Raw genomic sequence first — 24,456 nt, 5'->3', positions numbered from 1 at the left:
CTCACCTTATTCCCTGATTGTTACCTCACTTCTACATCTCCCTACCCTGCATGGTAGTGAGGCTTCTTGTAATCAGGCTGCAACTTTGCAAATTCTTCTTTAATTTGTGTCTTTGGGCTTGGCTCACATTCCAAAACATTTTATTACTTGTTAATATCACAGTGGGCATGGAGACTCACAAAATAAGAGAACTGGAATCAAGAGAGAAGAGTGGGAGTAAAGCACTGGTGTAACTCTGAATGAGGCATCCCTGAGTTCATCTTGCAGTGTCAGGACCTTCATTTAAAGAACACCAATAAAAACATGTGCCACCAACCTGCCCCGTCTGTACTAGTCAGGATTCCTTTATGTGACAGAAGTGACAGAAACCCACTCAAAAAAAAAATAATAGAAGCAAATAAATGACATTTATTGCCTCCTATCAGTGAGTCAAGGGAATTCAGCATGATTGGACCCCTGGATTCAAACAATATCTTTAGGACTTTCTTGCTACATCTCTTTGTCAGTTTCCTTGGGCTGCTATAACAAAAACCTAAACTTGGGATGGTTTAAAACAATAGAAATGTCTGCACAACAATGTGATTGTGCTGAATGCCACTGAACTGTACATATGAAAAGAGTCCAAATGGTAAATTTTGTGTTATGTATGTTTTATAGTAATTTTAAACATAGAAACAACAACAAAACCCAGACATTTATTCTGTCACAATTCTGGAGGCTAGAAGCCTAAAATCAACGTGTCAGTAGAGCCACACTCTCTCTGGAGGCTCCAGGGGAGGATCGTTCCCAGCCTCTTCCTAGATTCAGGCTGTTGCCAGCATTCCTTGGCTTCCCCTGGCTTGTAGAGGCATTGCTCCAACTTCTGCTGCCATTGTCACATGGCAAGCTCCTTCTATGTGTGTCTTTGTACCTCTTTTTTTCTCTTTCATTGGATTAGGACCCACTCTGGTCCAATATGACCTCATCTTAACTAATGCATCTGCAGCACCTCTATTTCCAAATAAGTTTTTGTTCCGAGGTTCCAGGTGGACATGGATATGTGTGTGTGTGTGTGTGTGTGTGTGTGTGTGTGTGTGTGTGTGTGTGTGTGTATGTGACCATTCAACCAGGTACAATCTCTTAGCTTCCTTTGCTTGTTCAGCTTTTTTTTCATTCAGCTTCCTGTAAGCAGCAGCAATATAACTTCAAGAAACCCTAGCAATTTCCCAGAAAAGAGGTGAAAGCCCCTCCCCAAACAACTGGATTCTGAGTAGGCTGTGCTTGGATCAAACCACCCCTGGACAAATCACCCATCCCATCCGAGCCTGCAGAGTCAGGCCATGTCTGGGGCAGGGACAGCAGAGCAAGGTGACTGACACACATCTTTCCAGAATTCCATGGAGAAACTGGACAGACACAGAGAGCAGGTATCTCCACAACATTTCTCTAGCTTTCCATAAATGTAACTACGTTTCTATTATTAAAGAAAAGAACCTGTACTTTTTAAAGTGCTATTTCCACCTGCAGAAACTTGATCATCCAAACATGATGGCTTTGATTTTGAAGACATTAAATTAGGAGTTCCTTTGGGCTAGGAATTAATCATATATATAAAATGTATATATTGGAAGAAAGTGGATTCAAATAGGGTTTATAGGAAGACTATATTTAAGAATCCCAACTCCTTTTTTTTTTAACATATTTAAGTCAGAAATGTAGGGGACAAGACCCTTAGATGACACAAAAATGTGATATGTGTCATTCAGGTGTATTTAGAACTATGGGATATTCTGAGTAATTTCTTAAAGGAACACCTAAAGTGGATTTCAAAGTCCACCCCGCTCTCACCACCGACCCTGGCTGAATCTCATTTTGTAGCTCTTTTCTGTTCTCATTAAGGTGTCATGTTTTTCAATGGAAGTGCCACCTTCAAACCCAGACTTGCAGAATGAACTCTCAGTCATACAGATTATTAGGTCTTTCTCTCTTATTTCTGACATATAAATAGGGCAAGAACTATTATTCCCCTTTCCCTGAAGGGCAAGGTCAAAGACTTCTTTCAAAAGATTCTGACATCCTGGGTGGGGAAACAAAATAGATTTCATCCTCTCCAGGGTATGACATTTGGGGCAGAGACTAGCAATGTTCTCCGGCAACTTGCACCTTAAATGGCTTTTCTAAATGCTTGCTTATGGCAGCAAGAAGATTTACTAGACAGACATGCCTGCTGTCATTTCATTAATTTGCTTAGTCAGCAAATGGGTATGCCGGCCCATCAGTAACATTCGGCAGAACTTGAGCTTCCTCTGTGGGGCTGCATTTGCCTGGCCCTACTTATGCATCAGTTAACAACCTGCTTTTCCAGAACTCTGACAGTGTGAATGATGGTTTAGACTTAAGCACCACACAAACACTTAGAGAAGCTGATCCCTGCCTCTGCCTGACCTCACATCATAGGAAAAAGGGCTACAAAATAGCCTTTTCTTGCCTCATCTGAGTTGGCAGCAGTTTTGATGGGTACCAAACTAATTTAGTTGCAAGATCCTCAGCAGTAACTAAGCACCCAGCAGGCACATTCCATTCATCAGTCACCAACCCAGATGGTGTCAAAAGTGTGGTGCCTGAGACACCTGGAGAGATGGAACAGTCTCATGAATTGGAGACGGAAGTCTGAAAGCAAGAGAGGGGTAAAAGGAGGCTGAGGGATCAGAGAAGAAAGAAATAATAAATAATACAAATAATTAATATGGCCAAAGGAGGGAGGGAAGGATCAAGAGCCTCTGGCAATGCAGGTAACCTAGTGACCAACTCGTCCCAGTTTGCCCGAGACTTTCCCAGTTTTGAAACTGGACGTCCCATGTCCTGGGAACCCTCCTTAGTCCTGGGCAAACCAGAATGGTTGATCACCATAGGTAGTCCAAGGTGGGCTTTAATAATGCAGGGCAGGTGGGGAAGAACCTGAAGAGCAACCTGACATCACGTTGGGGCCAGTTACATTTAAAATTTGAAAATGCCTCTTTTGACTCTGCCACCCTCGTCCCAGGAAGCAGATCCCACAGCATGCCACAGATGCGGCCCAGGCTGCTCAGCTTTGAAGGCTGTCACTTACGGTGTCACTCTTCATACTTCTCTGAAGTGCCATTAAAGGGAACATTTTGTTCTCACACATCAAGCTCCCAGCATACACCAAAGGTTGACCAATATGTATCTCTGACTGGCTGGACTAGTATTTTTTTTACATGCATTTCTTCCTAGTTGTTCATTCTTGGATTATACAGAAATCTAGTTGACAAACTGGTGCCCCTAAGTGAACGAGGCCATGAGGCTAACACTAAAAGCAAATCACAAAATTACAGTAGGAGTCTGAACCAGAAATCTCACCCTAGAGTCAACATGGGCTCGCCTGCAAGGGAGTGCGTGGCCTTCAAAGTTTCTCAGGCACAGACACTCACTGTCCCAGGAGGTTGTCCTGCTCATCCCACAGCACAGATCTGGCTTTAGCACTTTCCTGTTCATCACTCTTGTCTGTCTTGAGCCTCAGACTGCCCTGCTGCTGGTCTTGGCATTGCCCTTACTAGAGTGGACATCTCATTATATCTGTGCCTTCCATTCTTTCTGCTGCCATGCTTCGGGACCTCGCCCACTCCTCCCTGCTCACAGGTCCTTGGCCTTGGCTTTCTGGCTAGGCATTGGCAGCCTACCTTGGCTCCAGCAGGACTCAGCCCAGATTATACAAATGGTGTCTATTTTTCCAGAAATTCTCCAGTGCTTGGTTTCCCCATGTTGCTTGCTACCCATCTTGCAAAAGTGGAATAGACCATTTAATTAAGATGCTGTTTCAGGAGCAGAAGGCAACACCTAGGCCCTAGGTTTTCTACAATGCCCATTTCTCAATAGCAACTAGCTTCACACAAACATTAACTTACTTTTAAAAATATTTATTAAGAAATTAGCACATGCCAGGGTCTAATGCAGGCATTTAGAACACAGCAGAGGACAAGACAGGCAAGAGTGCAGTGGCCTTTGCCGGTGGAGCTTGTGTCCTGGAGAGGCAGAGAGAGATGATAAGAGTATAAAAACTGACCAATAACACTTCGGAAAGTAATAAGCACTGTGAAGACAACGAAAAGAAGCTGCAGCCTTCCTGCAGAGGATGCTTTCCCCTTACGGACCTTCCCACCCAGAGTGTAGTCTAACATCTCCTCCAAGAGCTCTGCACTGCCTCCTGCTGGCCAAGGTCAGCAGAACATGCTGTACTGTCCCGGGGTTGCTTCCATCTCTCCATGAGTCACTGTTTCGTTTTTTGCCTCTATCCCTCCCCTTCTTGCCATTTGTGAAACACACAGTCTTAGTACTTTTTAAGGAGACGGGGGCTTTAGGAACTGAGCTTCTCTTGGTAAAGTCCCTTCTTGAGATGTTCTCTGTCAAAACAGAAAATGTCTTCTGCAAGACTATGCAGCTTGGCAGTTATGAGCATGGGCTGTGGCATCAGGCAACCTGAGCTCTTTTCCTTCACCCCCATCTGTCTTGCTAACTGGTATTGGTCCTTCAAAGCATGGTGCAAGTGTCTCCCCCCTGAGAAAGCATTTCCTGGTCCCCTGCAATATGGGTACCCAGCAGTGTCGGCTTATAAATGCCACATGGGCATGGTCAAGTCTTATTAATTTGATACCGAGTCACAGCATCTGAGGCATCAATGGGATTCAATAAACATTACTGAGTGCATGCATGAATAAATGAGTAAGTCTGGAGCTCAGGAGGCCAGCCTGGATCTGATAAACTTGGTCCCCTAGCTAACCGCATAACCCAGGTGTCTACAATGAAAGGCACAGTAAAGTTGTTTTCCCTCAAATCACATTATGCACAAAGAAAAAGTTGGGAGGGCATCTCTTGGGTGGCTCAGATTGGCTCTCCCCAAAGCAAGACACACAACCGTTTTTGTCAAAGCCACACAACGACCTCTTCAGTGGACTTCTTTGAAGCATCTATTGATCTTTAAGAAAAGTATAATTTAACAAAAGTGCTTCTTCCAGCTTGTCTTGTTCCCGGAATTCCCTCTATGTATTTCCAGCTGTAATGTGAAATTCAACTGTGTGTCAGTCCTGATGATGGTGAACTCCCTAGCTCAGACACTGGCTTGTTTGGGGAAAGCTGCTTTCACAGCTTTCCCTGGACAAGGTGCTAATCTCTGACAGATTGGAATGAAAAGTTATCCCAGCAGCTCAGACCACCCCCTGGCTGTGCTGGAGTGAAGGCATCAGTGAACGTTAACTCCTAGGAGCCATCTTTGGCATCTCTTATGGTCTCTGCCTGCTGAGCAGAGAGGGGGCTTCAAAGTTGTTTAAGGAATGATGGAAATGTCATAGAGCCACTCTGTTGCTATGTTGCGGATAGTAAGCAATGAGCACAAATCCCTGATATTGAAGGATGGATCACGATACCCTTCTAGAAACTTCCTTCCCCTCTATTATCTTGGCCTGGCAACACTAAGGGAAGGTCATCACCAGGGTTCCAGTTTGCTGAAGTGTAACTTCTCTGCTAATTTTCTACTGAACCCTCATTGTGGTTGATAGCAGATGGCTCTAATATGACAGAGCACTTGACTTGCCGGACAGCTGGGGCAAGTCAATGATTATAAGAGTCTCCATTGCCAATGGAGCCCACAGGAAATAGTGTGTGAACATGCTTTGGAAACTGTAAAGCACTGTACAAATATGAGAAGTTATTATTATGGACCACCCATAAACTACTAATCTTGAACAGAACTGTGCTGAATATCATTTAATATCCTTTTAATGTCTCAGAAAACATTTTAAAACCTCCCAATGCTTTGGTGGTATAATTCTGAACTTCCCTTGTTACAGCAGACGGAGTTCGCAAGCTCCTAAACTTAGACGACTTCGGTGCTGTTTTAAGGGGAGCAGGACAGTTTAAAGATGATAATGGTAGATCTCACCACAAGATGGCACTATTGATGACATTTCTTTGCCTTGATTAAAACGGACCTGACATTTGAGGGGTCCAGGTCAAGAGGGAAAAAGAAGGCCTAAATACCACATGTTTAATTATTTAAAAGTTAAGTCAATCTAACACACAAAGTAAATAGAATACGTTTCCTATCTGGAAAAATATATCTTCCTAATGAATTGGAAAGCGAGGTACAAATTGCAAAAGCTGAGGCTCAGGTTGCAGGCAGAACAGGATGGCTGAGGGAGGGTCAGCATCCAGCACCCTCGTCAGCCCACCGTGCACTGTGAGGGCCTTGCACGCATGCCTCTGAACCCCATCCACATCCCTGTGGCCCTCAGCCTTGGGCCATCCTCGGAGGCCAGACCAGGGGAAAGGCCCCTGCATGATCTGGAAGTATACTCAGGATTGCTTGCGCGGGGACTTGTGAGGGGAAGTCATCTAGAACAAGATCAGCTGACTTTTCTATAAAGGGTCAGATGGTAACTATTTTAGGCTTTGTGAGCAATGCGGTCTCTGTCACCCCTATTCAACTTTGCCACCGTATCATGAAAGCAGCCATAGACAATACATAAAATGAATGGGTGTGGCTGTGTTCCAATAAAACTTCAGGTACAAACATAGGTGGATTCAGACCACAGGCCATGGTTTGTAGGCACGTAGTCTAAAAGCTGGGGCTAAGGCTGCCAAATAAAATACAGGGCACAGAGTTAAACTTGAATTCCAGATAAACTGAATACTTGTATAAGTAGGTCCCCAATATTGCATGGGGCATACTTATACTAAGAAAAAAATGGTTTATCTGAAATTCAAATTTAACTGTGCATCATGTACTTTTATTTGCTAAATCTGCCCATGCTAGCTGGGGTGGGAGCAGAGGGTGGGACTGTCCCATTGACCCTGGGCACTCCTTACCCATGGGGAGGGCCACACGCTGAGGGAGGCCAGAGCGGGGCCTCCAAAGCACAGGCCGTAGGTCAGGGCTACGCTGCCCCAGGCCTGAGGACAGTTGTGGTTTTAAAATGACAATTACGTGCTCTCAAATAATAAATAGAATATTATGTTTCCAATTTATATAGTTGATTTTCTGGAGTCTGGGCATTTATATAGTCAACAAATATTTGTCAAGTTCCTGTATGTGCTAGGTACTGAAGGATACACAATGGTGCCAGACAAAAAGGGAAAAAAGGCATAATCCCTGTCTTCATGGGGCTTATGCAGGGGAGGCAGACATCGCACCAATGTGCAAATTCACACAGAAATAATCATTACAAAGCAGAGGGGCCATGAAGAAAAGAAGAGTAACAGCGGAGACAAATTAACCGGGGAGCAAGGAGGCAGACTGAGAAGTGAGGTTTGAGCTGAGATGCGAAGGAGCACTAGGAGTTGCTGGGTGAAGCAGAGAGGAGAGGAACCTCCTGAGGGAAGACCCTGAGCTGGGGCAGGAGAGGGGCCAGCGGTGAGTAGGAGGGGGCTCTGCCAGGCCTGTGAGCAGCTCCCATTCATTTCAAATGCAGCAGGAAACTCCCACAGGGTTTTTTAAAGGGAGGGAATATGATCCAATTCTCATTTTAAAAGCTCACACTTGCTGATTCTTCGTGCAGAGCGGATGGGGCAAGAGGAAGAGGAAGAGAGAGGAGACTTCGGAAAGAGTGGAGTCATTCTGGGAAGAGCGAATGTTGAGAAGGGCACAGCTTTGAGAAGCCTGTGCAAGGGCTAGGGGATGGGGCAGGGACAAGAGATAGGGGTGTCCTGACGGCAGCTCCTGGGTTTCTGGCTTTGCTGAGCAGAGAAAATATGAAGCAGACGCAGGCTTGGGGAGAAGATGGACATTTCAGTTGTTGATGTGTTAAGTGGGAGGTGCTGTTTATACCACTGAGTGGACATCTCAAGGGAGCAAGTAGATAAACAGTTGGCCCTCCGTATCCACAGGTTCCATATCTATGAATTCAGCCAACCTCAGATCACATAAATAAAAAACAATACAATAGAACAACTATTTACATAGTAGCATTTACATTGTATTAGGTGTTTAGGTAATCTAGAGATGATTTAAAGTATATGGGAGGATGTATACGGCTTGTATGCAAATACTATTGAGGGAAGAGAGAGACCCTTTCATATTGTTTTATATTGTTTTATACTCAGTACCTGTTTTTAAAAAAAAAAGAAAAGAAAAAACAAAGAAGTGAAATCAAAGACAGGCAGCCTGGCACCAGGCCCAAAACCAGGTCTGGGCCTGCCTGGCCTAAACCTGGTAGTTAAAAATCAACTCATGACTTAGAACCCAATGTTACCCATAGATTTCAGGCATTGTATGGAAGAACATTGTGAAACTCCCTGCTCTGTTCTGTTTCACTCTGACCACCCGTGCATGCAGCCCCTGTCACATACCCCTTGCTTGCTCAAATCAATCACGACCCTTTCATGTGAAATCCTTAGAGTTGTGAGCCCTTAAAAGGGACAGGAATTACTCACTCGGGGAGCTCGGATTTTGAGACAGTAGCTTGCGGATGCTCCCAGCTGAATAAAGCCCTTCCTTCTACAACTCGGTGTCTGAGAGGTTTTGTCTGCGGCTCGTCCTGCTACACTGCGCCATTTTGTATAGGGTACTTGCGCATCCGCAGATTTTAGTACTCATGAGAGTCCTGGAACCAGGAGATATGACTGTACTTGTCATATCTGCAGCTCAGAAGAGAGGCCAGGGCTACAAATGGAAGGGAGCAGGTGGTCAAAGTCCTATGGGAGGCATCTGCAGCCATGAGAGTAGCTGGGACCTTCCTGGTGAAAAGAGAAAGGGGTCTGAGGTGGACCCCTGAGGCACTTCAATGTTAGAAGAAGGGGAGGCAGCAAAGACAGAAAACAAGCAAGAGCAGTGCTGTGCAAGCCAAAAGATGGGAAGGCGTTAAAAAGTTCTATTTCTGACAATTACCAAATACATCCTTTTTCCTTGAGAGCTTGTAAGTCCCCTCCTCGTCATAGCCTCTCTTACCTTATCTTATTGCTATATATATGATGATAGAAAGATAAAGCAGATGAGCGAAAGATAAAGCAGATGAGCGAAAGATAAAAACACATCCATCAACAGCCATTACAGTCACTCTCATTAGTATTTACACACTCAGTGTTAAAGGAGTAAGTAAAAAGATGAATGGGTGACTTTTGAAGAAGTGAAGGACGATCTTCATTCCCGACTTCTTGGTTAGGAAATAGATTTTGAATCTTCTTTAAAGAATTTTCCTTAACAGAATGGCAGCCAGTAAAGGTAGAGGCTCCTTGAACAAATCTAACGTGGGTTGGCATTTCCCAGCCTAGGAGGGCTGCCCTCTCATGGAACCTCAGTCAAGCACACTGGGCTCAGGAGCCTGGAAGAGTCAGTCTCATGCTCAACTCACTGGGATGATGGGTGCTGTTCTGACTTCCTACGGGGAACTCATGGAGCTCCTGTGACTCAGATTAGTGACATTTCTTAGTTCCTAGTAAATAACCTTGTGTTTTGACCTGTACCAATGTGAAATGTTAACAAAGCCATGAGGAAATTAAAATCCCTTGATGTAGGTTGGAGGCTGCCTAAGTGGATCCTGTCCAGGTGACAAAAGGTCTGCTAGACCCTGGGAAGAAACAAAGAAAGAAAAAGGTCACCGAGTAAATAGCTATGTGGTGAAATGCCAAAGTACAAGAGTTTATTGAGACCAAAGAGGTGCCTTTTACATGAAAGAATTCCCAGCAAAAGGTCACTAACAGGTCCAAACACCAACTAATACAGGTAAAAATGGAAGTTGATGGTTAAAAGAAGACCTGGGGCTCTGATTGCTGCATTGGAATGAAATCTGGTGAGCAGCAGTACTTTGGTTTTATTATTTTTCTGTGGAACTTTAGTTTTCAAAATGTTTTTCCATATATAACCACCTTATTTTTTCAGAAACCTGACAACTGGTCATAGCAGGGATTAGGATTTACATTTGGCAGATGAGCAGGAGAAAGGCTCAGAGAAGTTAAGCAATTTGCCTAAGGTCACAGAGCAACCTAGTCAGGTGGTTGTCAGAACCCAGGTCATTGATCAACCAGTTCGTTGATCGTTCTAGCACAATATCTTTCAGAACAATATCAGATCACAAAATGAGATCAACACAAGGCCTCAGTGATTCCACAAAGAATTTTCTGCCCAGCCATTAGCCAGTTTCTATGGCTGATACGTGTCAGTGTCTAACAACACCAGGGGTCTGTATAAATAGAAGCCATCAGTGAAGACACAGCAACAGAATTCCAAAAGAGGCATCACATGGAAAGCTCATGTTTTCCAAGCCAAACAAAGTACTGGCTATTACTGGAAGCCATGAAGTAAGACAACATTAATATCAATTTGTTGCTACTTACTGTTGCTGTCCACTCCTAAGAAAGGAGGACACAGCCAGACTGCTCCGCAGAGTGGCTCCCTGCTGGGATCTGTGGAGCTCGACACAGTCAATAATACCTCATCTCTCTCAAGTCATTTGACCACCTCTCTTGGTTCCTTCTATGAAAACCTGCAGAATAGTTAACCACTGACCTTCCAGAAATGCAATCTGACTCCTGCCCCCGTCTGGCCAAGCCTTGGTGTGGATAGGATGGGAGCAAGAGAAGAGGCTGAGATGCAGCTAAGAATTCTGGCCAGCACAGGGACATAAGATTCCAAAATCCTCAAGGGCAAGGATCAAGCTTGAGGGCAGACTGAGTTTTGGGCTTCACTCCTCTTGGTATCTCAATTACCAAATATGGTCATGCAAGTAGCACTCAGTTACAGCTTGCTAAATTGAATTACCCTAAAAGGATGTGAGATGGACAAAGTGGAGAAGATGATTACTCAAAAAAACATGGCTTCCCCTACAAATCAATAAGAAGAAGGCAACCCATAGAAAAACAAGCAAAATATCTGAAGAGGCACCTCACAAAAACAATATCCAAATGGATAATAAGCATATCAATAGGTGCTCAAATTTGGTAGTGTCAGGGAAGTGCTAATTAAAACCACCTGAGTTACCATCTCATACCTTTGGAATGGCTAAAATAGAGGACACTAATTCATACTCTAGAAGCGGGTACAATTCATACATGTCAGAAAACCATTTGACAGCCCCTACTGCAGCTGAATATATACATATCCCATCACTCAATAGTGCTATACCTGGGTACATACCCACCGTAAATGCATACATGTGTTCACCCCAAAAGGCATGAACTAGAATGCTGAGAACACCATTATTTAGAACAGCCCCAAAATGGAAACTGCCCAAATGTCTATTAATAGTAAGCTAAATAAGTAATAGCATATTCACAAAATTAAATATTATACAGCAATGAAAATGAACAAACTACCTCTACATAGGTGAATCTTACCAATGTAATGTTGAACAAAAGAAGCTGAAAGGGGACATACTATATAACCACACTTACAGGAAGTTCAAAAGTGGGCAAACCTACGCTAGGGTGTTAGAAGTTAATATCATCACCCTTAAGGGATAATGACTATGAGGAGGACTCTTGAGGTGCCTATCATGTCTTGTTTCTTGATCTGGGTGCTGGTTACATGAATGTGTTCAGTTTATAAACATTATTTCAGCTGTACATTTGTGATTTGTGCATATTTCTGAATCCATTTTAAACTTCCAAAACAGCTTTTTAAAATCTATTTTATTATATTTAGAGATTGGTTCTCGTTCTGTCACCCAGGCTGGAGTGCAATGGCACATTCATAGCTCACTGCAACCCCAAACTCCTGGGCTAGAGCAGTCTTCCAGCCTCTGTCTCCTAAGTAGCTGGGACTACAAGCACAATGATCACAAAATGTGGTCATTTTAAAATCACGTTTTGTTTTTCCAGAGGAGTTTGGTCTTTATTCCTTAAGCAAACAGTGATTTATCTCCTCATTTCTGGGCATCAACAACCAGCTCAAAAACCCTTTTTAAGGGAAAAAAATAATTTACCAGCATTTCTAATTCCACCGCTGCTGTTATCCAACCAGGTGCAGCCTGGGAAGTGAAGAAGAAAAGGAAAATTTCTTCTCCCCTTCATTACCTCCCACTGCACATCCTTTCTTGGTTGCGTTTTCTCTTTTCCCTTTTTTATTTACTTTTGGACTTAGATCTTACCCCTTTTGGAAGGCCTAATTAGAGGGAAGTTTTGAGACTGTCATGGTGTTGGAAACCTGGGTCTGTGGAGTAAGTCCACATCACACTGGATGTTTTGGTGGTGGATCACATGGCAGGAACAAGAGGCAGGGTGAAATCCTGGAGGCCCTGCATGGACAATGATGCCACTTATTGTTGCCAGCACCAAGTAGGCCCAAATCTCCTCTTTAGAGAAGTATTAGGACCAACAGCTGGTTGGTTTAGAGCTGCTGTTTTAATGGTTGAAGCAAGAAATGATATATATCATGTTATTCAATGTAACATGAACATATGTCTTGAAAACGAGGCTTCATTGTTTCCTCCTTTTCTCTCCACCTTATCCATATATAAGTGATAATATGGTGGCTGATGCAAATGTCATAAAAGCATAAAGATGAAAATGAAGCAAGTGACTGGGGTTAGCTGGAAAGAAGATATAGCCAAGGGGAAGACAGGAATCTGGCATCAGCCATTAATCATGGCCAAATAAATCTGATATTTGACCGCAAGGATACCATCAGACACCCATTGAGAGCTTCAAGGAGTTCAGTTCTCTCAGTGATTACTAAAGCCAACTTTGATCATTTAAAAATCACATTTTGTTTTTCCAGAGGAGTTTGGTCTTTATTCCTTAAGCAAACATTGATTTATCTCTTCTTTTCTGGGCAGAGATTCCTGTCATATAACTGCTCTGGCTAAAACAACTCTTGCTGTGCTCCAAAGTCTCCATAGCCTGCTTGTAGGAAGAGAATATTTTAGTCTCTTAGAGCTGCCAACAGGCAAATAGAAGGTAAAGAAAAGACTGCCACCCCCACCCACTAGGTTTGGAACCATCAGAAACCAGAGCTCAAGCTTTATAAATAGAGGCAGCAGCAGGGGAGTCACACTCACAAAAACCACTGGATGCTACAGCCTTCGCAAGTCCTTGTTTGGATAACCTCAGTCAATAAATATCGTCAAGGTCAAAACCCAGACCTTGAAAGTGCGGTGGAGCCAAACCGTATTCATTTGAAACTGCTGAAGGCAGGCTCCTTAAGTGTGGGAGACCAGGAGTCCAGGTCTTGAGATCTCAGATCTGGGAAACTCCTGAGGAAAGAGAAAAGGAAGCCAGACCGAGGAGGGGGTGTCCCTGAGCTGAATCTGGAGGGTTGCAACTGACATCTCTGCTCCTCCAAGCGGGGTTCCTGGACCCACTCCCCCCACCACCCCCACAGAGGGGACATGTGAGCAGTTGGAAAACCACCGGACCAGGTGTGGTCTGGAGGCTGAGTAGATTCCTTCCCCATCACCCCCACCCCCCATGAAGGATGGTAAAATTGCCAGAAAGCCACAATCCTCCCCTGGAAGGGGGACAGCATCTCAATCGTAGATCACTCTTTATGTCTTTTAAAGACACTTGCTTCCTCCCAGCTTATGGCTTTTGGTATATATTTGGCAGCAGAGGTGTGTTTAATTAGGATTAGAGGAAGGGTTCTGATACTGCCTGCGAACAACCTCAGCCTGAGTAAAGGCAAGAGTGGGAGACTTTACCCAAGCCAACCCGGTGATTCTGAGGTAGGGCACAGTGATCCAGGTGAATCTCTTCACCATCAGAGTTCAACAGCACACATCATTCAAAACTTTATTGGCCTCTCCCTCCATGGTGAAAAGAGCTCCTATTACGTGCCAGGCACTGTAATGGGCACCAAGGAGCAAAAATAAGTAAGGTTCTCTTTTGCTTTTGCCTTCACAGAACTAGTAGAGCAGGCAAACAGACACATCCAAACTAAGTTTTAACACCATGGGATAAGAACCACAGTGGAGGTATTACAAAGTGCTATGGAAATACAAAGGAAGGCTGAGTCAGTTCTCATGGGAGGGGTGGGGCCACGCAGGCTAGCAGGAAGAGCCTCTCATGAACTCTTTATTGAATTAATCAGTTGATCAATTTTAAATAAGGAGGTAGCGTTGAAGCTGGATCTTGAAGTATAAATAGGAATTCTTCAGCTCAAAAAGAGAATGGCACCCCTAGCAGAGAGAAAATTTGAGCTACAGCTACCATTTAAGGAGGTGCTTTCCGAATTACATATGCTCAGGAAGCCACTGCTGGGGTTCAAGGCGTACTCAAAGCCATGGAATAAGGATGACGTGCCTTTTCAGGGATGTTAATTTTGCTTAAATATTTGGGTAAAATAGGCTATACAAGAAGGAAGTAAAGGCATTTTTAAATTAAAATAAGCATGAATGTTACATAATAGAAGACAAAATTGACATGAACTTTTTTCTTTTGTTTGGTTTTGGTTTTTTTGTTTGATTGAGTTTTGTTAGAGACAAGGTCTCACTCTGACACCAAAGTTGGAGTGCAATGGCACAATCATAATTCACTGCATCCTCGAACTCCTGGGCTCAAAGGATCCTCCCACCTCAGCCTCCAAAGTAGCTAGGACTACAGGCGTGTGCCACCATGCCAAGCTAATTAAAAAAAAAAAAAACCAATTTTTTTTTAGAGATAGTGTCTTGCTATGTTGCCCACATTATTATCAAGCTTCTGACCTGAAGGAATCCTCCCGCCTCAGCCTCTCAAAGTGCTGAGATTACAAGTGTGAGCCACTGCACCTAGCTGACATGAATTTTTAAGATAAATCATTAGCCCTCAAAAAAATAAAATAAAATAAAATACTGTGTGCAAGCGGGGATGGGGGGTTCTGCCTTCTGCTACAGACCTCGGTCTGTGTCTCTTTCATCTGTCATTTAGGGTATTCTGAAGGAAAGGAAGAGAAGCCTGGTTTACATATAATCTGGGGATCAGGGTGTTGTGTGAGGTGGTCCAGTGGCTGATCAGGGCCGGGCAGCCAGAGCCACACAGTGATGAACTTCACAGAGCATGTGAGTGAGTTTGGACTGTACTTGGTAGGTAGAGGAGAGTCCCTGGCGGCCTGCCCAGACAAGGTGACTATGCTGCTTAAGCTGCACTGTGATCCTCACTACACGGACTTGCTGTCTGGACACCATAACTAAAGCACAGTGCTGACCTATTCATTCCCCTGCTCAAGACTTTCAGGGGCTTCTTGTGGCTGCTGAATGAAGTCCAAACTATAAGCAAACCTGGGCTGCAATGTGGAGAATGGATTGCAAGCAACAAGACTGATGGTGAGGAGACGGGTGAGCAACCTGGGAAGCTGTTCTAGGCTGAGGCAAGGAAGCACAGTGGGAGTGGAGAGAAGCAGATGGCATCTGAGGTCCTCATTGTTCTCTAACTTGCCATTGCAACCTCCATCTCTCATGTACATTTTTCTACATTTGAATCAAGCTAAATGACTCACTACTACTTGTGGTTTCCTGCAAACACATTTTTTGCTCATTCTGTTCCTTCTACCTGAAATGTCCTTTCTTGACCCCATCTCCTCCTGATGAAAAGGGCACCTGTCCTTCAGGGTCCAGCTCAAATAATCTTGGAAGCCTTACACTAAGCATCTGCTATGTGCCAGGCACCACGCCACATGCTTTGCATACTCTCTAATCTCTATTCCCTGCAAAGTGAGTAGCACTATCTCTATTTGCAGATGAGGGAATGGAGCATCAAGGAGGTTAGGTAACACACTCAAGGCCACTTGGCTTGCAAGAGATTGAACCAGAATTTGAATCCTGATCTAGCTGATGCTAAAACCTGTATTTTTTCTACAACCCCAGACTACCTGCTCCTTCAACTGACTTTCCCTCATAACCAAGCCTACACATGAGTTGAATTCCTCCCATATTTCCTCAATATAGACTGGCACCTCTCTGGATATATAGCATTATTAGAATTGTGGGATATGATGAAGGAGATATGGGTAGACAAGAAGCCCTCTACCTTTTTCGTTTAATTTCTTTTGAATTGAGATGGGGTCTCACTCTCTCACCCAAGCTGGAGTGCAGTGGCGCGATCTCAGCTCACTGCACCTTCTGCCCCCCAGGCACAAGTGATCCTCTCACCTCAGCCTCCCGAGTAGCTGGAATTACAGGAACACGCCACCACGCCTGGCTAAAGACCACCTTTAAGAACAACACTGTTTCCATACTCTAGCTTGAACTCTGGCAGCTGTGTGGCTTTAGGCAAGCCACGTCGCAAAACCGAGTTACACTTCATGGGATGATTGGAAAACAAAATGAAATAAAACAAATGAAGCTTGGCAAATGAGTATGCACTCAATGATTGGTTCCTCCTCCCTTGCACATGACAGTTGGTCAATAAATGTTTTAAAGGCTGAAGGAACAAAATGCTGTGACATCACTTGATCGTTTTGTCTATATAAAGCTTTGAAAAAGTGGAAACTCTATGTTTAGGTCCCAACCCTCCACCCCCAACACACACACACACACACACACACACACACAGCTTTCAAATACTCTACAACATATATTTTCAAGTAAATTAAAGCCCATTTTGGGAGCTTCTCAGACCTGCCAATCCCAGAGCCCAGTCTCTGAGCTGAGTTCAATCCCAGAGCCCACAGTGTGCTGTGCCTGTGGGGGCTGCCCTGCCTCAGGGCTGGAGTCTGTACCTCACCAGGTGCTTGCAGAAGAAAGGGCCCTGAGATGCCCTTTATCCTGACTACTCCTGCCTCCCACCCGCTCAACTAATCACCAAGCCTGTGGGTTCTACCATCGGCTTCTCTCCCTCCCCTCTGCCCTCTGCGGATAGAGCTCTTCCATTTCCCTGCCTCCTGCCTCCAGTGTCATTGATTGCCCTGAATTCTTGACATTGCAGCCAGGGTGATACAGTGGTGAACAAAATGAAGCCTGCCCTCATGAAGATCAAACTCTTCAAATGCTGTTTAGAAAGTTCACCGGTGTCTGGGCCCTCCTTGCTTCCCAGCCTTGTTTATTCCCCCCATTCCTCTGGCATTCTCCACTCCAGTCACACTGAGTCTCGTGTCTCACCAACACAGCTTGCTCTTCCTCCCCTCTGGGACTTTGCATATGCCCTTCCCTCTGCACGGAGCATCTTTTCCCTACGCATCATCCTTGCCACTTGACTGCCAGCTCCTCTTCACCCTCCCAGTCTCAGCCTCAAGGTCACCTCCTTCAGGGAGCCTTCCTTAACCCCCAAAGGCACTGGTGCCCCTGCTAAGTGCACCCTTAGCACAATGGTTTTTTTTTTTTACTCTCCTTGAAGTCAGAGACCATGTTTTATATTAACTTTATATATTTCTGTCTCTCAAGGGCATAACACAGTATCTGAGGCTAGTATATCACTTGTTGATGAAATGAATAGTTGAAGCAGCCAGTCCAGCCTGTGACATAAGGTGTGCTGAGACCTCCCCAGGTATAAATACCCTTAGGCAGTCCTGCCTGGGCATCTGAAACTTCGGAGGGGCTGATGGAGAAGAGGAAAGGAGCAGAGAGGCTGAACAAACGAGTGTTTGGCGTCCATCCTGCCTCTCTCCCTCTATCCCCCAACACAGCACAAATCCAAATTCAGTGTGAATCTGTTCAGCATCTGGATGACAGAAATGACATTTTCTTCCTTGCCAGGACATTTTGCAGCCCTCAGGGTCCATTGTTTCTATTAACTTTTAATGAACTTTTTTTTTTTTTAAAGATGGAGTCTTGCTCTGTCACCCAGGCTGGAGTGCAGTGGCGTGATCTCGGCTCACTGTAGCCTCCACCTCTGCGGTTCCAGCGATTCTCCTCCCAGGAAGCTGGGATTACAGGTGTCTGCCACCATGCCCAGCTAATTTTTGTATTTTTAGTAGAGACGGGGTTTCACCATGTTGGCCAGGCTGGTCTCGAACTCCTGACCTCAGGTGATCCGCCCACCTTGGCCTCCTAAAGTGCTGCGATTACAGGCATGAGCCACCATGCCTGGACAACTTTTTATGAACTTTTTACAAGAATTTGTGTTAATAGGGAGTGGCTGGTAGACCTGGTTGGGAAAGGTTTTTTTGGGGGGGTGTTCTCTGTGCCTTGAGATGTGTTCTAGGAGAGAGAAGGGAATCATCAGAGAGAGTGGGTGTAGCCTTGAGTCATGTCGAGAAGCCAACGTCCTTCAGTTTTTTCATCCTGGTAAACGTTTTTCAGGTCTGCTGGGTTTTGGCACCTATCAGCAAGGCTATTTTAAAGCACATAAAATCTGAAAATAAATGGAGAAGGGCTGTGGCAGAGGAAGGCTGGTTTGGCAAGCTGCTTGTGAGTTAGCGTTGACACTGCAGGACACTGCAGCAGAGAGCAAAGACAAGGTTAGAGAGAAGGGCTTCACATGGGGCATCACACTCACACCCTCAGGCCTCCTCCGTCCTCACTGGAGGAGACACTGATGTCACACACCCAGGAACTTTCTTCTGCTTCTCCTGGAATCTGAAGGATGGGGTTGTGGGGAGAGGAGCAGTAAGAAGCCACTAATTTCACTATTGGGGAGAGGTACTAACATTCCACCTATCCCCCAGCCCTTCCTCATGCCAGGCCCCTACCAGTACCTGCAAGCCACATGGCTGCTCCCCGACTCAGATGGCCTCTCTTTGACCCAGGTGGCCAAAACCCAGTAACAGAGAGTGCCTAACCTCCTGCCTTACTCTCAGCTATATCCTGCCCCATCCTGTCCCATTCTGTCCCACCTGCCTTGCACTCCATTAGTCTAACCTGTTCCTGGTCACCCTGGAAGCTGACCTCTGACCTCACGCTCTGTGTCCCGCTCTACTGCTTGTCTGGTGTAGCTGACACATGACACTAATCAGCTTGTCCCTCCAGGACTACTCCCCTCGCTGAAGATCATTTGCATCTGTGTCACAGACCGCCTGCTTTAGAATGCTGAGGATGCACCTGAGGCAGCCAGGAAAGAGGAGGCGCCTGGGTGAGACTCCTTGGGTGTGAATCCTAGTCCAGGGGTTTATCTGCTATGAACTGGATTGCCAGGGTGAGTTCCTGAATCTCCCCCAGCCTATACCTCTTCATCTGTAAAATGGGAATTATAATAGCACCAGCCTCACAAGGTAGCTGAGAGAATTCCCTGAGCTGATTTACATTGTAAGTGCTTAGCAAAGCACCTGACCCATGGTAAGTGCTCAATAGATGCTGGATAAAATAAGAAAGTCAGCCCCCAAGGCCCTACTGATCTTCATGAGTGAGAAATGGATGCTTACTCCCCACACCTCCAAAAATACAAAATCAAGATGGTTAGAATAATGGTGCCTTTCTCCGTCCTGGACACCTGGGTTCAGAAAAGAGAAACAAAGCTCCAGGGAGGGTCCATGAATTGAATGACTGCAGTGTGGCTGAGGAGTAAGCAGGGGTCCTTGGGGAAGGAGTCTGAGGAATGGGGGTTCATTGGGTAGAGATTGGAGAGTAAGGACCTGTGGCGCAGGGGTCTGTGGGGCAGGGACCCATGAAGTAGGGTCCATGGCTTCCCTAGAGAATCCAGAGCAGGGAAGAAATCAGGATGAACCACAGCTGTCACCCCCAGGGCATCAGGGCTGCAGAGGCTGCATGAGGGATAGGAGCTGATGGGCCGTGTATGCTGATAAAGCCATAAGAATCATTAGAGGCCAAGCAAACAGCACTTTTCAGGAGACCTGTGTGGCATGTCCTGGCAAATGCAGAGGATGGAGAAGGGGCATTTTCAGTGGCACCTGCCAGAATGAAGAAGTCCCAGGTACTGTTCAACCCCTTTCACTGAAGTTCAGACTTGATTCTAGGGCAGCAAATGCATGTTCTGTGGGTCCTGCTCCTTTCTGAGACACCTGCCTTCCCCTTGACCTTCAAGTTCAGGAATGATAAAAATGCCAGACCTTCCACAGGTCTCTAGGGAGGCCAGGCCCACTCATCCCAGAAAGGCACAATCATTACTGTCATCTCATTAAGCTGAAAACTGCTGCTGACTCAGGCTGGAGCTGCAAAGAGTGCTGCCTCCTGGCTTCTGTGTGGCCTTCCCTGGGAGCTCCCCATGGTGGGATGAAAACATGAAGGTGAACAGGACAGGAAGGGGTCCTGAGCCATGGTGGCCTGCTGCTGCCAGGCAGTGGGCTGCGGGCAATGAGGGTACCATGATGAAGGTATTATTTGGGATTAAGATTTGGCTGCTGTCACAGAGACAGCAAGTACAGTGGCTTAAATAAGATAGAAGTGATTTCTCTTGCATCCAACAGCCTGGGTCCAACACGGATGACCCAAAGTGCTGGGGACCCAGCCGCCTCCTCTCTTGTTGCTCCACTATTCCTAGGGTGTTCCTCTCAAGGACAAGGGGAATTTGGTCAAGGACAAATTCCCATAACATCTGCACCCTAGCCAGTGGGCGGAAGGAATCCTGTGAGCTGTGTCCATCACTGCTGCTGGTATCTCTTCCGCCAGAACTTAGTCATGTGACCTTTCAAGAAAGTCTGGAAAACATTGTCTCTGTAAGAGTGCCCAGCTAAAATTCAGGGGCTCTATGAAAGAGAAAACAGGTGTGGGAACAGTTGACAGTCTCTGTTACAGGATTAAGACAGAACCCTGCCCATGAGGAATGCACAGTGTGCAGACCAACAAACCACAACAACGCAGTGGGCAAGGAAAGCAGCACTGTTCAATCATTTACTCAAGGAACACATTTATTAAGGCCTACACGCATTCAGGAAATAGATGTAAAAGTACAGTCCTCTCCCTCACAGTCATGGTCTTAGGGGAAGGTCATGGTCTTAGGGGAAGGTCATGGTCTTAGGGGCTCGTGGTCTTAGGGGAAAAAATCATCTAATGTACTAGGTGCTTGCTATGGTTTAAATGTTTGTCCCCTCTAAAACTCATGTTGAAATGTAACAGTATTGAGTGGAATCTTTGAGAGGTGGTTAAGCCATGAAGGCTCCGCCTTCCCTCATGGGTGGGATTAATGCCATTATAAAAGGAGGAGTTCAGCCTTCTTTTGCCTCTTTGCATTCCCTCCTTCTGCCATGTGAAGATGAAGCCTTCCTCCCCGCACCCGGGACGAAACATTCAGGGTGCCATCTTGGAATCAGAATCACTAAACCTGCCCGCACCTTGATCTTGAACTTCCCAGCATCCAGAACTGTGAGCCACTACTTTTTTTTAATAAATTGCTCTGTCTGTGGTATTTTGTTACAGTAGCACATAATGGACTAAGTGCTATAAAGCAAACATTTGTTCATTCACCACGCCCCTGCTACATAATAGTCCATGCACCAGCCCCAGGGATCTCATGATAAAAAACACAACTCTTTCCCTCAAAGTGACTCACTCTTTAAAAGGAGAGACAGACATCTAACCAGACAACTGCAATCCGCATGGTTAATACTGTGATTGTGATAAGGCCAGGGACCCCTAACACAGCCTGGAGGTCTTGCAGGACCAGAGAGCCTTCCCAGTGCTTTAACACCAGGTGGGACCCCAGAGTCTTGGTGCAACCCTGGGGAGCAGCCTGTAAATGACTAAAATTGAGTTTCTCACAAGCCCAGCTGGGAGGATCAGAGTTGGATTTAGATTTATTTTTTAAAAATACAGAAAAAAGATATTATTTGCACGCTGGGTTATACACTAAGATTTATTTCCACCACTCAAATGTAACTCCAGGAAACTGTGGGCTCAGGAGGCAGAACTTGGAAGATTCCCAGAGGCAGGAAATAGGTTTAGAGTGTCCAGAGGATGCACAGCGAGCAATTCATTTACCTCCTCTGCATCCCAGAACTTTGCAATGTTATTCCCGCCAGCCAGGAATGTGATGGCTGTTGGGTGGGGGTGAAGTCAAGGCTGTGTGCCCTGAGATACCCACTCCCTTTTGAATCTCCCCCAAGGACAGAGTCCACAGCCCCCAGAAAACTTGTTCTTGAGTTTTCTCCATGGCCAAAAATGTTCTTTGTCTAACCAAAATCAGTATTACCTTGAATTAAAATCTACTTCCTCTTATTTGGGCTTTGAAGGGGTAGGACAGTGTTTGTCACCCTAAATTATCAGAAAATGCTTTCTAAGCTATCAAGTCTTATGAAAATATTAAGTGGTTTTGTTTTCATCATAGGTAAGATCATGTAGCAGGTGAGGTGGAAGCTAAATTTTATTGAATAACAGCCTGTTCCAGGAACTGTGCTAAGCACATTACATACATTACCTCCCTGTAAACCTATCACAGCCCTCCCAGGTGAGCATTACTTTACCCATTTTCCAGATGGGAAACTGAAGCACAGAGAGGTCAAGTAACTTGCCCTTGGTCATACAGCTAGTTTGTGGTAGAGCCAGGACTAGAACCCAGGTCTGTGTGACTCTTTTCAATCTTCCATAATCCAAGAAGATTGTAATTAGGTCACCCATAGTCTTTTCTTCTCTACGTTAAGCAACTCCAGCTCTATTTAATTTTTTATTCTTTTTATGATGGACACTTCATCTGATAGAATATCTGACAGTTTTTAAAGTTTAAAAGCTATTCTTGAGAGGTACAAATAGGTGGAGTTGTCTTAGGAGCTTTGTATATTGTAACCTCTGAGAAGAGTTTGTTCAAATCTTAAAAATCCCAGTAGTACTGGGATCTTAAGATAATTATGACCATGTGGGGTCACATGTGAAGTGCTTTATTCAAAAGTGAAGACATATGGTCCATGAGTTTTATTGTGTTGTAATAAAAACTTGATTAATATCCTTTGAAAGACTTAAAATGATATTAATACATAAGAATAGTAGGAAAGGTGGCAGTAGAGAAAAAAATTATCCAGCCAACAAAACCGTTTGGAATACATAATGTTTGTGTGTCAGGGGAAGGGGGTGGTATGCTTGAGGAAGGGGAATTATTATGTCCATTTGTTATCCATAGTTAACTTTACCTCCTTGCCTTGGTTATACCAACTTTATCCTGTACTTTTTATTTGTCTAAGCATGAGACAAACATCAGAAAAATTCCAATAGCATCCTACAATATACCTGACCAGTAATCCTCAAAACTGCCAACATTATCAAAGAAACCGTCACAGCCTAGAGGATCCTAAGGAGATATGATGACTACATGTACTGCAGCATCCTGCATGGGCGGAACAGAAAAAGGACCTTAAGTCAAAACTAAGGCAGTCTAAATAAATTATAATCTTCAGTTAATAATAATGTTTTTTTTAAAAATCACCCATCAGCTCCAATTGGGTAATAATGTTTTTCATCAAGGATGAGGCCCAAGGATGGATGAGACTAAGGGATAGACGAACCTCACAGTGGGGCAGCAAAACTGTATGAACCCAAGGAGGAGACCTTGACTCTGCTCAGCCTCCAGCTGCTGTCTCAGCCTTAGGGCCATCATCTCTTACCAGTGTGGCATGAGCCCTCTGGCCAGTGACGGTCTTGGGTTCTTGACCAGCCTAGGGCCTTCCATAGGATCCACACTCATCCCAGACCACTTGATTTAAGTCATGTAAGGTAAGCCCCTCATCTCTCATTCACCACCTTTCAATTGGTCATTGATTTAACTTGGCAAGATTTAAAAACAATCCCCACCACCTTGTTAAGCTCTCCCCTTAATTAGCAGAGGAAGAAATGCAGTTATTGGAAGCAGCCTCTCTCCAGCACACTTCTCCCTGTTTGGCAAATTAAAAGCATTTGGATGAAGCTCTTCTGTGGTCCCAATCAATAGCTCACGCCATAATTATTCAGCGGTGCTTGCAGTTTTCTGTGCTGACAGCCAGCTGGGTGTGCTGATCTGTAATTGTTTCATATGCTTATGCGGCTGGTCTCTTCCCATGATTGGGGCCTGCAGCAGACTAATCAATAGCATCGTTGGGGAAACTGGGGAATGTATTTGCCAACATCCAAACCTGCTCCCCTCCCCATCTCTCCAGGTGAGATGTTAACCACAGTTACATGAGGCTCTTATTTTTATGTTCCTGCTTTTACCCACTTGATGCGGAGCCGAGCAGCACTTTTGGGAGACCAAAAAATGCCCACTTTATAGGATAATTGTGTAATATCAGGCTTTAGATTGTGTGTAGTGGTTATGTGCCAAGGAGCAGTAAACGATAAAATCTTATTAGCTTAGATTTTACCAGTTTCAGAATTACTGATAACTTGGATGGAATGTGAATTTTTGAAGTTTGAATTTTCTCAAGCAGATCATTGCCTAACGGATGGTGCAGCTTCAGGTTGTAAACAAAACTGCAGGGGTGGATGTTTAAGATATTTCAGAGGATTACATTTTTTCGGTATCACCTGTCAGTCTTTTAGAAGTGCCCAGTTACACACAGGCAGCCAATATGTTCCTTGCAAATCCTTCTAGAGTCTGATAGTGGAAAGAAAAAACTCCAACCCTCCCTCCGTATTTCTCTAGACAGGTTACTTAGCTTTCCTTCTGAGTCGGTTTTCTTTTATTTTGTTTTTCTGCAAAATAGAAATATGGCCTGTCAACTTCCTAGGGGTACTGTAAGAATAATAAGAGGAAATAAAAGATATGACA

Source organism: Gorilla gorilla, chromosome 15 (assembly GCF_029281585.2).
Source record: "Gorilla gorilla gorilla isolate KB3781 chromosome 15, NHGRI_mGorGor1-v2.1_pri, whole genome shotgun sequence".
NCBI lineage: Eukaryota > Metazoa > Chordata > Mammalia > Primates > Hominidae > Gorilla > Gorilla gorilla.
This window is presented reverse-complemented; position numbering follows the sequence as displayed.